The 13211-nt window shown below is 37.6% G+C and overlaps 1 protein-coding gene across 1 annotated transcript in view; it reads right to left on the minus strand.

Annotated features, from left to right (window-relative positions):
* Positions 1–3564: 3564 nt before the first annotated feature.
* Positions 3565–13211, minus strand: part of LOC126769404 (uncharacterized) — a 368776-nt gene continuing 359129 nt past the window's right edge. Inside the window, exon 9 of the transcript XR_007669364.1 lies at positions 3565–3583. The gene's annotated coding sequence lies outside the window, so the exon portion shown is untranslated. The remainder of the gene's footprint in view (positions 3584–13211) is intronic.

The following is a 13211-nucleotide window of genomic DNA, read 5'->3' on the forward strand; positions in this document are numbered from 1 at the left end:
TTTTATACAATAAAATTGTTTGTTTACCAACTTAATTTATAAGAAATAATACTATAAATTCTCTTCTTCTGTTTTGATATCAATAGCCTAAAGTTAACAATGTGTGCACTACTTGCTACATTTTACAGGAGAATGATCAAATCGCCTGTACCGAGCTCGTAATTTATTTACATTACGTATTAATACAACTCACAAAATTATTGCGTTGCGTTAATGCCGCAATGGACAATAAATCAAGTGAGTTTTCCTTAGTTAACTATACTATGGTAGAAGGAAGGATATAAAGTTACATTAATAAAAAAAATATTTGTAGTTATTTTAATAACTAAGCAACTTGCCAATAAAAGCAATATTCGTTAATTGTTTCTTCGAAGCCGGTTACGGACCACGTAGAAAATAGTGCATTCTACAAGCTACACAACATATGTGAATTCAAGGCGAGTCAAACTATAAGTAAAAAAATAAAAATAGAGACATTTTTTATGTAATAAATGGACAGGCAAATGGGCCAACTGATGGTAAGTCGTCATCACTGCCCATAGACATTGACGATGTATGAAATATTTGCCCTCCCGTACATCAATAATATGCCACCAATCTTGGGATGATGTCCTATGTGCCTTAAGCTACATTGGCTCACTCACCCTTCAAACCGGAACGCAACAACACTGATGAGCGTGTGGTACCCCAGACGGGCTTGCACAAAGCCCTACCACCTAGAGACTACATCTAAGGTGCAAGTAAAATGTGGTGTCATTATTTTAACTTACTAATCTCGATAAAAAAATATAAAATATCAACAAAAACTTTATAACTTAATAACTTCAGTGCGACTTTTTCGAACGATAAAATAATTATAAGATATCGATTTATTAGGAAACTGTTCGAGATATCAGTAGTTTGATTAAAATGTGGTTTAAAACTTGCTCAGTGAGAGAAGTTGGGTGTTTGAACGAAACTTTGCGGGCTATGTTGTGAGCTAATTAGGGCTGTAACATTTAACTTTAAGTAATTTTATATATTAATATTGCTAAAGTTAATACACTTAAGATATTCATAAGGAAGTGTTCCTTAAAGATGAATTAGGATTAATAAGTTTAGAATATTTTATAAAATAAATTAGTTCTATAATTTACGATATAATTTTATGATTTTTAATTTTTTTTTTTTTTTATAGAATAGGAAGGTGGACGAGCATATGGGCCACCTGATGGTAAGTGGTCACCAAACGCCCTTAGACATTGGCATTCTAAGAAATGTCAACCATCGCTTATAGCCAATGCGCCACCAACCTTGGGAACTAAGATTTTATGTCCCTTGTGCCTGTAATTACACTGGCTCACTCACCCTTCAAACCGGAACACAACAATATCAAGTATTGCTGTTTTGCGGTAGAATATCTGATGAGTGGGTGGTACCTACCCAGACGAGCTTGCACAAAGCCCTACCACCAGTAAATCTATCAAATCGAAATAATATAACCGATTTATAATTTTCGGAGATTTTTCGAATATTGAAAATAAAGTATTTAAGGTAACTTATTTTTTACAAGCCAATACATGTACTACTCCTGGATCCCCTTCTCTAAAGGAAAAAGTTTGGAGCTACTACTACCACGCTGAATCAACGACGAATAAAAACTTTGTACCCTTTATTTAACTTTAATATTTATATTTAATTAACTTTTCAATTGTTGTTCTCTGAATATAAAATTATAACCAGTAGTGAATATTAAGCCCACGCAATCTCGCAATATAAAGAGTGTCATTTTTTCATCTTACAGGTCATACTCAAACAGAACAATATGACCTTTTTATTTTATTGAAATAGCAGCCCTTAAAATTTTAAGTTAAGCAAAATATTTTCTTACATAAACGGGACAATTTAGCTGAGGTGGATTCACAACAGACGAGTTGTTTTGAATCGAATGCTATCGTGCATATTATGTGTTGTATGAATTCTGACGCTATTTAAAGCCATAACAGCTTTCGCGGTCGCAGTTTTTGACGCATCAGGAGGCGTCACAACGAACACGTCAGAGTATTACACATGCCTTTGTACAAATTATATGACTTCAATTTTAAGCTTCTGATACCAAGTTATTTATCACCAACACATATAAGTCTAGTGTGAATATGCCATTACTCATTAAAAAATCTTTTGGTAGTTAATTAGCAAAATTTTCATATAAGAAATAGTGATTTCACGGTAGCGCTTTATGACATATTAGAAATTTTAAACTTTGAAATATCACGTTAGCTTAGTAGCTTATAAGGCATCAGATGCAAGGTCCTGGGATCTGAACCCCACGTCAGAATAAGAAGTTATTAAGTTTTTCTGATTTTTTATTTCATGTTGATGTAAAATATGTATAATGAAATAGTAATAATGATATAAAATTATAAATGTATAATAAATATTGATCGCCCATTGCTTGAAATTCGACCGTCAATCATTGTAATAATAATGAGACTTGACATCAAAGAAGTATTTACTCTATAGATTCATCTGCTACAAAGCTTATATGAGTTATTTGATAGGAAATAAGAGCTTTAGCTGGATAGAACCGTGTCATTATTACAATAAAAAATTAATGAAAATATCAAAAGCCACGTTATTGCTTTTTCAGTTTCCCATGCGTATAAATATATATTGTTTTTGTGTATGTGTATTATGTGTACATTGACGTAATTAATGTAAAATAATGACTTTTATTTTGTTAAATATTATATTTTTCTAAAATATAATATATATTATATAATAAAGTTTAACTATGGCAAACAATATGCTTAGTAAGGTATACAAAGTTTTCTTTTCACGCATGATATGTTTTAATTCTCCTACTGCGTAGTAAAAGGGGACAAAATTTCTAGAACAATACACTTATGAAAGACAATTGTTAAGAAGATTTAGTTAGATTTACAAGTCCCTTCCTCTATATGAAATTAATATTAATAACAATGGGCATGTCCAAAACTAACAACGAGAAGGGTACATTTAATTTTCCCATTCAAAAACGAGATCGGTTATATCTCCAAGAAAATACATAGCGCACATTGCGGAATTACCATCTGAGTCCATATTAAAAATATTTATAGTGTTATTTGTAAACGACCAGTTGAAGATGAATCGTCAATGTGCGATTACTGTAAGTGCTCCCTAAACAATAGTCCTCAAGTCTTTTCAAGAGTGATAAATGTTTTAAGCCTACGTAATCCAATTAGGGAAGATCGTGACCATACTTATGTTGTAAATTGTCTTTACTTTACTTATATTGTATAAATGTAGCTAGCAACTATATATTTACTTAGAGTTTAAATCTATTATTACACAAATAATAATAAAAGCCGAGATGGCCCTGTGGTAAGAACGCGTGAATCTTAACCAATGATCGTGGGTTCAAACCCGGACAAGCACCACTGAATTTTCATGTGCTTAATTTGTGATTATAATTCATCTTGTTTGACGGTGAAGGAAAACATCGTGAGGAAACTTGCATGTGTCTAATTTCACTGAAATTCTGCCACATGTGAATTCTACCAACCCGCATTGGAGCAGCGTGGTGGAATAAGCTCCAAACCTTCTCCTCAAAAAGAGGAGAGGAGGCCTTTAGCCCAGCAGTGGGACATTCACAGGCTGTTACAATTACATTACAAAATTATACAAATTTCATTATATTATATAGAAGTTTGTTTACCGAGTACTTTACGAAATAGATAGATAATATTTTCAAAAATAATGAGTTTGAATTTTGCTCACAGTGTAACGTATTGCAATTTATTACGTTAGAAGAATGTTACAAGATGTGTATAGAATAACATAATATATTCATAGTTTTCTTACTTAAACGCAAAACTTTATGTTCTATCTTTAATGTTACCAGTAATATATAATGAAAATGTCACGTTTTTCAACAAAACAATGTATTCAACAACATGATTCGCCTTTTTTTTTTTTTTTTTTTTTTTTTTTTTTTTTTTTTTTTTTTTTTTTTTTTTTCGGGGAGGAAAGGCATTTACGCCTGCCGCCCGGTCCGGGGGGACCGGGACGGGTATGTGGGACTCACGGGGCAGAGGGCCACCGTCCTACCCACTAAAACCTCCCCGGATTTCCGCCTCTCCGCAAGGCGGCGGGGTCACGGGAACGTTGTGACTTACAACCGCAACCCCGCCAGCGGTCGTCGCCATAAGGCGACCCATCTCGAGAGCGCGCCAGGATGTTAGGGGCGCGCCTCCCTCCTCTCTGTGCCTCCGTCCTGTTACATGACGGACTCCCCCGAGTCCGCCACTGGAGGCTGGGCGTCAGGGCTTGAAGCCCCGCGGCGGATCAACAAACTGGCTCCGCCGCCAACCACACCTTAACTCTGCGGCAGCGTCCGGCCTGCGAAGGCACGTCGCCGTCGAAGAGGTCTCCTTCTTCGTTGCGGGAGCGAGTCCACGTCGTCCTCCCGCTCCCGCTCTGCCTCCTCCTTTTGCGACATGACACATGCGCTGAACCGTGACACTGCCGCCCAGATCTCTTCGCTTCCGGCCATCTTCTCGACGACGGCCGGAAGCGACAGGTCCCCACCTACAGCCGTGGATAGGACCGCGCGAGGCTCCGCCCAAGCCGGGCACTCTACGCGCGTGTGTTCCGCCGTATCCACGGCTCCTCCGCCACAATGGTGGCACTCCACCGTCGGCTCCCTACCGACCACCTCACACAGGTACCGGCCGAAACAACCGTGGCCGGTCAAAAGCTGTGTGAGGTGATACGTGGGTGGGCCGTGCTTGCGCTCGACCCACTTCCTCAGCACCGGCCGAATGGCCGCAACGAGGTCCCGGCTAGCACCCGTTAATAGAATAATATTCATAAAAAATAATCCATTCTACAGATATGGGTCTGCTTAAAATTTGAGTTGTGATTCAATAAAAATGCCTGCTCAGTTTCTTTCGTCGGTTCTTCTCAGGTCTAAGGCGCTTATTTCCGAACCGGTGGTAGATTTATGACAATCATCAGATATTCTACCGCAAAACAGCAATACTTGATATTGTTGTGTTCCGGTTTGAAGGGTGAGTGAGCCAGTGTAATTACAGGCACAAGGGTCATAAAATCTTAGTTCCCAAGGTTGGTGGCGCATTGGCTGTAAGCGATGGTTGACATTTCTTACAATGCCAATGTCTAAGGGCGTTTGGTGACCACTTACCATCAGGTGGCCCATATGCTCGTCCACCTTCCTATTCTATAAAAAAAAATCAATAAGTAAGTGTAACGTTTCTATATTGAATCAAGATTTTTAATTTTGATGCTTGTATGGTAAAATGCCGCTAAAATACTTACGATAATTTTACGTGGTTAGGATCTGCACAGTTATATTATTGTCAATTTTTATGCATATATAATTAATTCATTTGGTTTATACCAATAAAATAAAGAAATAGATTAAATTTCAACGATAATTAATATTATACAACTAAATTATACAAAACACTTCATTTATTTGTTTTCTAGTTTTCAGTTAGTCACTTGAAACGTAATTTTACAAAAATAAAAAAGTAGAAGTGAAATTATGGCCTGTAAATATCCCTGCTGGGCGTAGGTCCATCTAATGCCTGGAGTTGTCCTTTTGATTTTTCATAACTTTATTTAAAAATATTTCTACTTTATATAAAACGCTAGCTTAACAATAATTATTTAAATTAAAATGAAAATAAAAAAAACGTCACAATACATTTTTGAATTTTCAATGAAAGCGATTTGCTTGTCTAATAATTATATATATGTAAAAAAATGCGTTTTTCAGGAAAGGCAATTATATAGATAAACATAATAAGTAAAACCTTATTAAATGTAAAATTTTAGACAAATCGTTAGAGCTATATACACAATATATATATAAAAATATTCAAGAATTGCTCATTTAATATTATTCAATAATAACATATGTTATGTTATTTTCAACTTTGCACGTTTGTTTTAACCCTTGTCAGAATTTAAGTTATATCAGATATGTAAGACAGAGTACATTCTGGACGTATAAATATTTTATACTTATCAGAAAATAAGTCCTGCGTATTTGAACCAATTTCAATTGAACCACTGACGAAGTCTTGTTTGAAATAGTAGTTTAATAAAAATTCTGTACAATTTAATTTATATCATATTTTTCGACTGTCTGTAATTATAAGTGCGCCACTAGACTGACGTGGCGCACTTATAATTACAGATCCCGAGTGCAAATTCTCGGTGGACAATTCTCGGTCAGACAATTAGTCTGACACGATAAAACTATTTCGAGATCAAATTTTGCCAACACGTATTATATGTTTCGTTGCATATGAAAAAGGCTTCACTTGTTTTTTTTAAATAATAGAATTTATTGTTTTTACTGTGCGACTTCGTATAACAAGATTTGAAAGTCATCATTCACTTACCACAAGAGAAAACTAAAGCACTATAAAACTTTGCTTCTTAAAAGTTTATCTAACAAAATGGAGATCAGGAAATCTCCGGATCCCAACGACTCTATTAGGCTTGCAACACCGAAAACAGGCTAAGTTCGGATGCAACGCTGTTGTGAAAGAAAAGTTTTGAGAGCTCAAAAGAGAGCAGTAAACAACTTTAGTTCTATTTGCAGAACAAATGGCGACGTGTTTATAGTGAGTTTTCTTATAAAATGGTTGAGAATGTACCACGTAGTGAACAAACTTTTTTTGTACAAAATTAGACGAAGATTCTTTATATACAGTCAATTACTAAATTAAATTTTAATTCGTTTTTTTTATTAATATAAGGTTTTCATTTTTATAATAGAAGTTAAAGTAGAAATTTAAGTTGAGACAAAAATTAGACTAAGCAAATAATAAGCACTTGCTGAATTTTAATATTAAATATGCATCATGTCATAACAATATCTATGAGCTTTAATTTTTCATCCTAACCTACACAATCAGCGTCAAAGCAGCGTCCCCCCTCCCATAAACATCTTACCCCCCCTACTGCGCTCGCCAACACGCCTGCCCAGCGCGGCGAGTATGGGCAAACCCCTCCATTAATGGCAGATGCGCCCAAAAAAAAGGCCCCCAGTTACCGGCAAGCCCGCTAGGCCCGACCAAGGTAGCGGTCGCGGTATCGGCAGGGCAGGGGGTGCTAAGAATCACCGGTTCACGGCAGGCTACCGTATAAAACGACTGAACATGGCAACGTATAATGGACGCTCGATGAGGCTGGACCATCACCTCGCCGAATTAGAAGTAGAGTTAAGTCATATAAACTGGCATATACTGGGGTTATCTGAAGTCCGAAGACAGGGGGAGGACACGATAACTCTAGAGTCCGGTAACTTACTCTACTTCCGCGAAGGTGATAACCTCTCCCAGGGTGGTGTCGGTTTTCTAGTCAAAAAGGATCTCATTAGCAGCATTGTGGAAATCAGTAGTGTGTCGAACCGGGTAGCGTACCTTGTCCTAAAACTTTCCGACAGGTACTCCCTGAAGGTCGTACAGGTATATGCGCCAACTTCGACATACTCTAATGATGTGGTCGAAGCGATGTACGAGGACATCGCAAAGGCCCTCAACGACACCTCGAAGGCCCACTACAATGTTGTTATGGGAGACTTTAATGCTAAAGTGGGAGTACAAGATAGCGGTGAATCGAAAGTCGGACCTTACGGCTTGGGCTGCAGAAATCACAGGGGGCAAATGCTGGTAAACTTTCTCGAAGCGCAGGGGCTTTTTTTGATGAATTCTTTCTTTCAAAAGAAGCCTCAGAGGAGGTGGACCTGGCGAAGCCCCGATAACGTGACAAGGAACGAGATAGACTTTATCATTTCGAATAAAAGGCACATATTTAGAGATGTTTCAGTGATCAACAGGTTTAATACCGGAAGTGATCACCGCTTGGTTCGAGGCACTCTAAATATCAACTTAAAAGCCGAAAGATCGAGAATGATGAGGTCTACTCTCCGACCAACCATGCTCCAAGCTGCTCAAGGCTCCGAAAAGTTCCAAATGGAACTTCAAAATCAATTCACCGCGTTGGAAACCATAAGCAACATTGATGAGAGAACCGACACGCTGGTCAAAATACTGCAAAACACATCCCGCAAGTGTTTTCCGCCACAGAGAAGAGACAACGCACCAAAACTCTCTGCTGAGACACTCGAGCTCATGAGAAAACGACGAGAACTACCATCGTTTTTGTCAGATAAGGCTTTAAACCGAACAATAAAAACGCTGACGCGACGCGATCTCCGACGCTCCAATACCCGTGCCATCAAAGCTGCGATTGAGCAAAATCGGGGATCGAAAGTGTTCGCTCGCAAGTTTGGGAGGCCGCGTCTGACAAAACTTAAAACTGAAAATGGTGGGGTCGTTACCTCTAGGCCTGAGATTGTCGGAGAAGTAGAGAGGTTTTATGGGCAGTTGTTCTCTTCAAGATCGGATAAACCCGTGGGAATCAGTATTGATGACCAGCGCGCCCCTCTTATGCGCCATTACTCCGAGGAGCTCCCGGTCGTTGACCAAGGAGAGATTAGGGCGGCTCTAGAACAGCTTAAAAACAACAAAGCTCCGGGAGATGACGGAATCACAACAGAGTTGCTTAAGGCAGGCGGGACTCCAGTCCTGAAAGAGCTAGCAAGCCTCTTTAATTCCGTCATCCAACATGGCAAGACCCCGGAAACGTGGAGCGGGAGTGAGGTGGTACTGTTTTTCAAGAAAGGTGATAAAACCCTCTTGAAAAACTACAGACCAATCTCCCTCCTGAGTCACGTGTATAAGCTGTTCTCAAGAGTCGTCACGAACCGTCTCACCAGACGACTTGACGAGTTCCAGCCCCCAGAGCAAGCCGGCTTTCGATCAGGCTACAGCACCGTGGACCACATCCATACTGTTCGGCAGATTGTGCAGAAGACCGAAGAGTACAATCAGCCGCTGTGTATGGCATATGTGGACTACGAGAAAGCCTTCGACTCCATCGAAACCTGGGCAGTGCTCGACTCATTGCAGAGATGTCATATCGATTGGAGATATATCGAGGTACTGAGATGTCTGTACAACGCCGCTACAATGACTGTCCACATCCAGGACTGTAAGACGAAGGCGATCCAACTGCGCAGAGGGGTGAGACAGGGGGATGTAATATCCCCGAAACTGTTCACCAACGCGTTGGAAGACGTTTTCAAAACGCTGGATTGGACTAGGTATGGAGTCAATGTAAACGGCGAGTATATCTCACACCTTCGATTTGCCGACGATATCGTCATCATAGCAGAGTCGCTGGAACAACTCACCGAAATGCTGCGTAGCCTAGGCGAGTCTTCCCGGCGTGTCGGTCTCGGTATGAACTTGGACAAGACCAAGGTCATGTTCAATAGGCATGTCGTGCCGGGACCGATATACGTCGAGGGGAAACCTCTCGAAGTTGTTAGTGAATATACCTACCTAGGACAGATAATACAAGTCGGTAGGAACAACTTCGAGAAAGAAGGAAGCCGATCGAAGAATTCGCTTGGGATGGGCAGCATTTGGCAACCTTCGTCAAGTCCTCAAGTCGTCTATACCGCAATGTTTGAAGACGAAAGTCTTCAACCAATGCGTCTTACCTGCCATGACATACGGTGCCGAAACGTGGACACTAACTGCGGGACTAGTCCACAAATTCAAAGTCGCTCAGCGTGCTATGGAGCGAGCTATGCTCGGAGTATCTTTGAAGGATAAGATCAGAAATGAGATTATCCGGAAAAGAACCGGAGTCACCGACATAGCTTGCAAAATCAGCAGGCTGAAGTGGCAGTGGGCTGGTCACGTATGTCGTAGGACCGATGGCCGTTGGAGCAGACGAGTCCTAGAGTGGAGACCGCGAATCGGCAAGCGCAGCGTAGGGCGCCCTCCAGCCAGGTGGACCGACGACCTTAAGAAGGTGGCGGGCACCAACTGGATGCGGAAGGCGGAGGACAGGGAGCTTTGGCGCACCTTGGGAGAGGCCTATGTTCAGCAGTGGACAACGATTGGCTGTTGATTGATTGATTGATTGAACCTACACAATTAAAAAAATATACATAGAGCCCAGCAGAGGGATATTCACAGGATGTTACTTACTCACTTACTTACTTACATAGAAGTAGAAATATCCTTTAAATACCCCACCGCTTAGTAAAATTCTAAAATGAAATATTTTATAGATAACTTGATCTGTCTCATTATTTCAGTTCTGATTTTAACACTTGATTTCAAGGACTTTAGTGAAATAGTGTGTAGGATTTACTCGAATTACAAGATTACTTCCTTTTGTATAAAAAAAAATAACCTGACTTTAATACGCTGTATTATTTATTCTCAATAAAATACAGTGGTTTTAAAAGACGCTGTCTTATGCAGATATCAAGGCGTTCTACTTGCGAACAGTTGGTTGTAACTTGAATTGGACTATTTACAGCTTAAAATTTTTTTGTTGTATTTTATATAAAACATAAAAATAAAAAAATAGAATATTTCCTTGGCCACACCAATGTCGGTATACAGTAACTTACTATTAATAATCTGGCGTATGCCATTGTTGGGGAAATACTCTACTCTCTTTCCTAACTCCCTATTTTTTTCAATACATGATCAATACTCTTGAAAGGATCTGAGGATCAGCTCATCTCATTACCTCCGTCAAGATCTCCCACGATGTCGTTGACAAAAACTTTTTTGTCTCTTTTTAATTTCGTACACGAATAATTCGTGTTACATTTAGTTACATTTGATTATCTTTAACAATATAAATTATGGAAAAAAAATCGTAACTTGCTACATGATATATACAGCTTTTGTCTTAACAAATAAAAATAAAATTCGGACGTTTAAATATTTGTGCAATTTTAACACCTACATACCTTAAATTAAGTCTTGTTTTGCTATAAATCGTTCCTATATGAACAATAAAACGAATGTCATCACAATATTTAATGTTTATAAAGAAAATATGTGTGTAAAATAAAAGCATTATTTAAATGTTTAAGCCATTTTCATTTATAATTTAACCTTCGCTGCCTCATAGATGTAGCTTATATATAGATCTCATACCAGCTACCGATTTTTTTAATTTGAAATATGTAGACAGACTGGCAAAAGGGCATCTGAAATTTGGTTGACAGTATGTGTAATATTAATCATCCCTTTTATTGCCAATCGTTTGTTAGTCGTGTAAGATTTATGTCTTATCAGACTTTAAGAGTGAGGGAATAGAGAGTGCTTTGTGTTTGCGTACATATTTGTGCACTACGATATATATATGTCCTGCGCAGTTTGCTAATCTCTGATGAGATTGGCCTCAGTGGCAGAAATTTATCTGGGAACATCATCATCATTGTCATCATCATGAGAAGTAATAGATAATAGTAATGGATAAATCGGTAAATCAAACCAGCAACTATGGTTTACATATATCCAGTATGATAAGAGTAATAAAAGTAAAGCAACAGCCATGCTGGGTTAGGGTCTTTTGAATTAAAGGTTTTTGAAGCTTATTCCACCAAGCTGCTACAATGATGTTTGGTGCATAAATATAGAAGTTTTTTTTCTATGTATGTGTATATGTTATTTTATGTTTTCCTTCACAATTTCCCTTTAATGACGAGCTTGAGATGAATTATAAACACAAATTAATCATATGAAAACAATCATCATTGGTGCTTGTCCTAACCACTGGACCTTCTCGGTTCGGGTCGGGAGTATTCCAAAAATTATTATTTTTTATTAAAAAAACTCGCTAATTCAGTATTCTCTCCTAACCAGACTTTAAATAAAGGAATAGGTGTTGCGAACAATAGTGTGACGTTGGAACATGTGACGTGTTATTTATATATTTTATTAGTAAATACGTCGTTTTTATTTGATGGCTGCCTCGTGTCGTTTGCACAAAATGTTTAGTCATTAACAGAGTTATCTTTAATTTCATCTAGTTCGTTTAGCCAGTAACTGCATCAATGCCATAAAAACTTTCCTGTATTTATGATCGAAAAATACATAGAAAAAGTCATTCTCTTATCGTCAATTTACACGCAGATTGCATTAGAGTTCTTCTAGCTTGTAAAATAAAATAGTAATAATATATGATAAAGTTTTATAACAAATTGATACTATTTTATTTAAAATTTACTCCAAGCCTGATTTTGGTCAAATCGTAAGGACAGACAAGAGATATAGACAAGAGACGTTGACGTCACTTTCACACAGAAGACGATCCAGTTTCTTTCAAACTGCTTTACGTATTTATCGCAGGAGTCTGAGACTCTCAGTATCTAGGTCCGGGCTGTAACTTAATTTTTTTTTAAAGAAAAATCCGATGGTCTTTTTCCGGGCACGATGATATCCTATTTGAGTGAATCAGTGTAACTACAGGTCCATGAGACATATCATCTTTCTCAAAGTGGTCTTGTATTGGAGATGTAAGAACGGTAACTATTTTATACAGCGTCACTGTATATGGGCCGTGGTGATCCTTTACCTGATGGCCATGATTGGCCTATTTGTTCGTTCAACTATTTTATATAAAAAACAAATATTTTATATAAAAAAATATATATTATAAGCATTTAAGTAATGATATACTTTAAAGCGTTACATCTAAGATAAACCATGTAAGATAAAAACTTAACAACGTTTATAGTTAATTTTGTACGGAATCCACGTGTTGCGATTGTAAACGTCAACACTATAGATATTTACCGTTTATTGCTTACCATAAATTTATATTTACGGCGCCTAATGCTACTGGTCACTGATGCGGACCTACATGAACCAATATGAAATAGTTCAATGTCGATAATAAACATTGTAAGTGCTGTATTTTTGAACTACAAGAGTAGTTCAAAATTATAGAGTTACGACTTTATGTATAGCTCTATAAAAAAAATTAAGTAACTAAAAATGATCTTTCAAACCACTTTAGTTGTAACTATCTGATAAAAGAAACTAATTTTTATATTGCATTGCAAAATATATATTGCAAATTTGCATCGGACTTAGTTTGTGTTAAATCAAGCTGCTGTTATTAAATTATACACATAAAAAGTCTTGATTAATAAATTATTTTTAAAGCCAAATATATATATTTAATTACTAAATATAACATTAAACTTACGATTATTAAGCAAAATAGAAATATCACTTATATATTATATATGTATATAAGTCTTCATTTTATAAGAACCAAGTATCATAGCATCGTCTGAAACTCAATTC

Source organism: Nymphalis io, chromosome 7 (genome assembly GCF_905147045.1).
Source record: "Nymphalis io chromosome 7, ilAglIoxx1.1, whole genome shotgun sequence".
Classification (NCBI taxonomy): domain Eukaryota; kingdom Metazoa; phylum Arthropoda; class Insecta; order Lepidoptera; family Nymphalidae; genus Nymphalis; species Nymphalis io.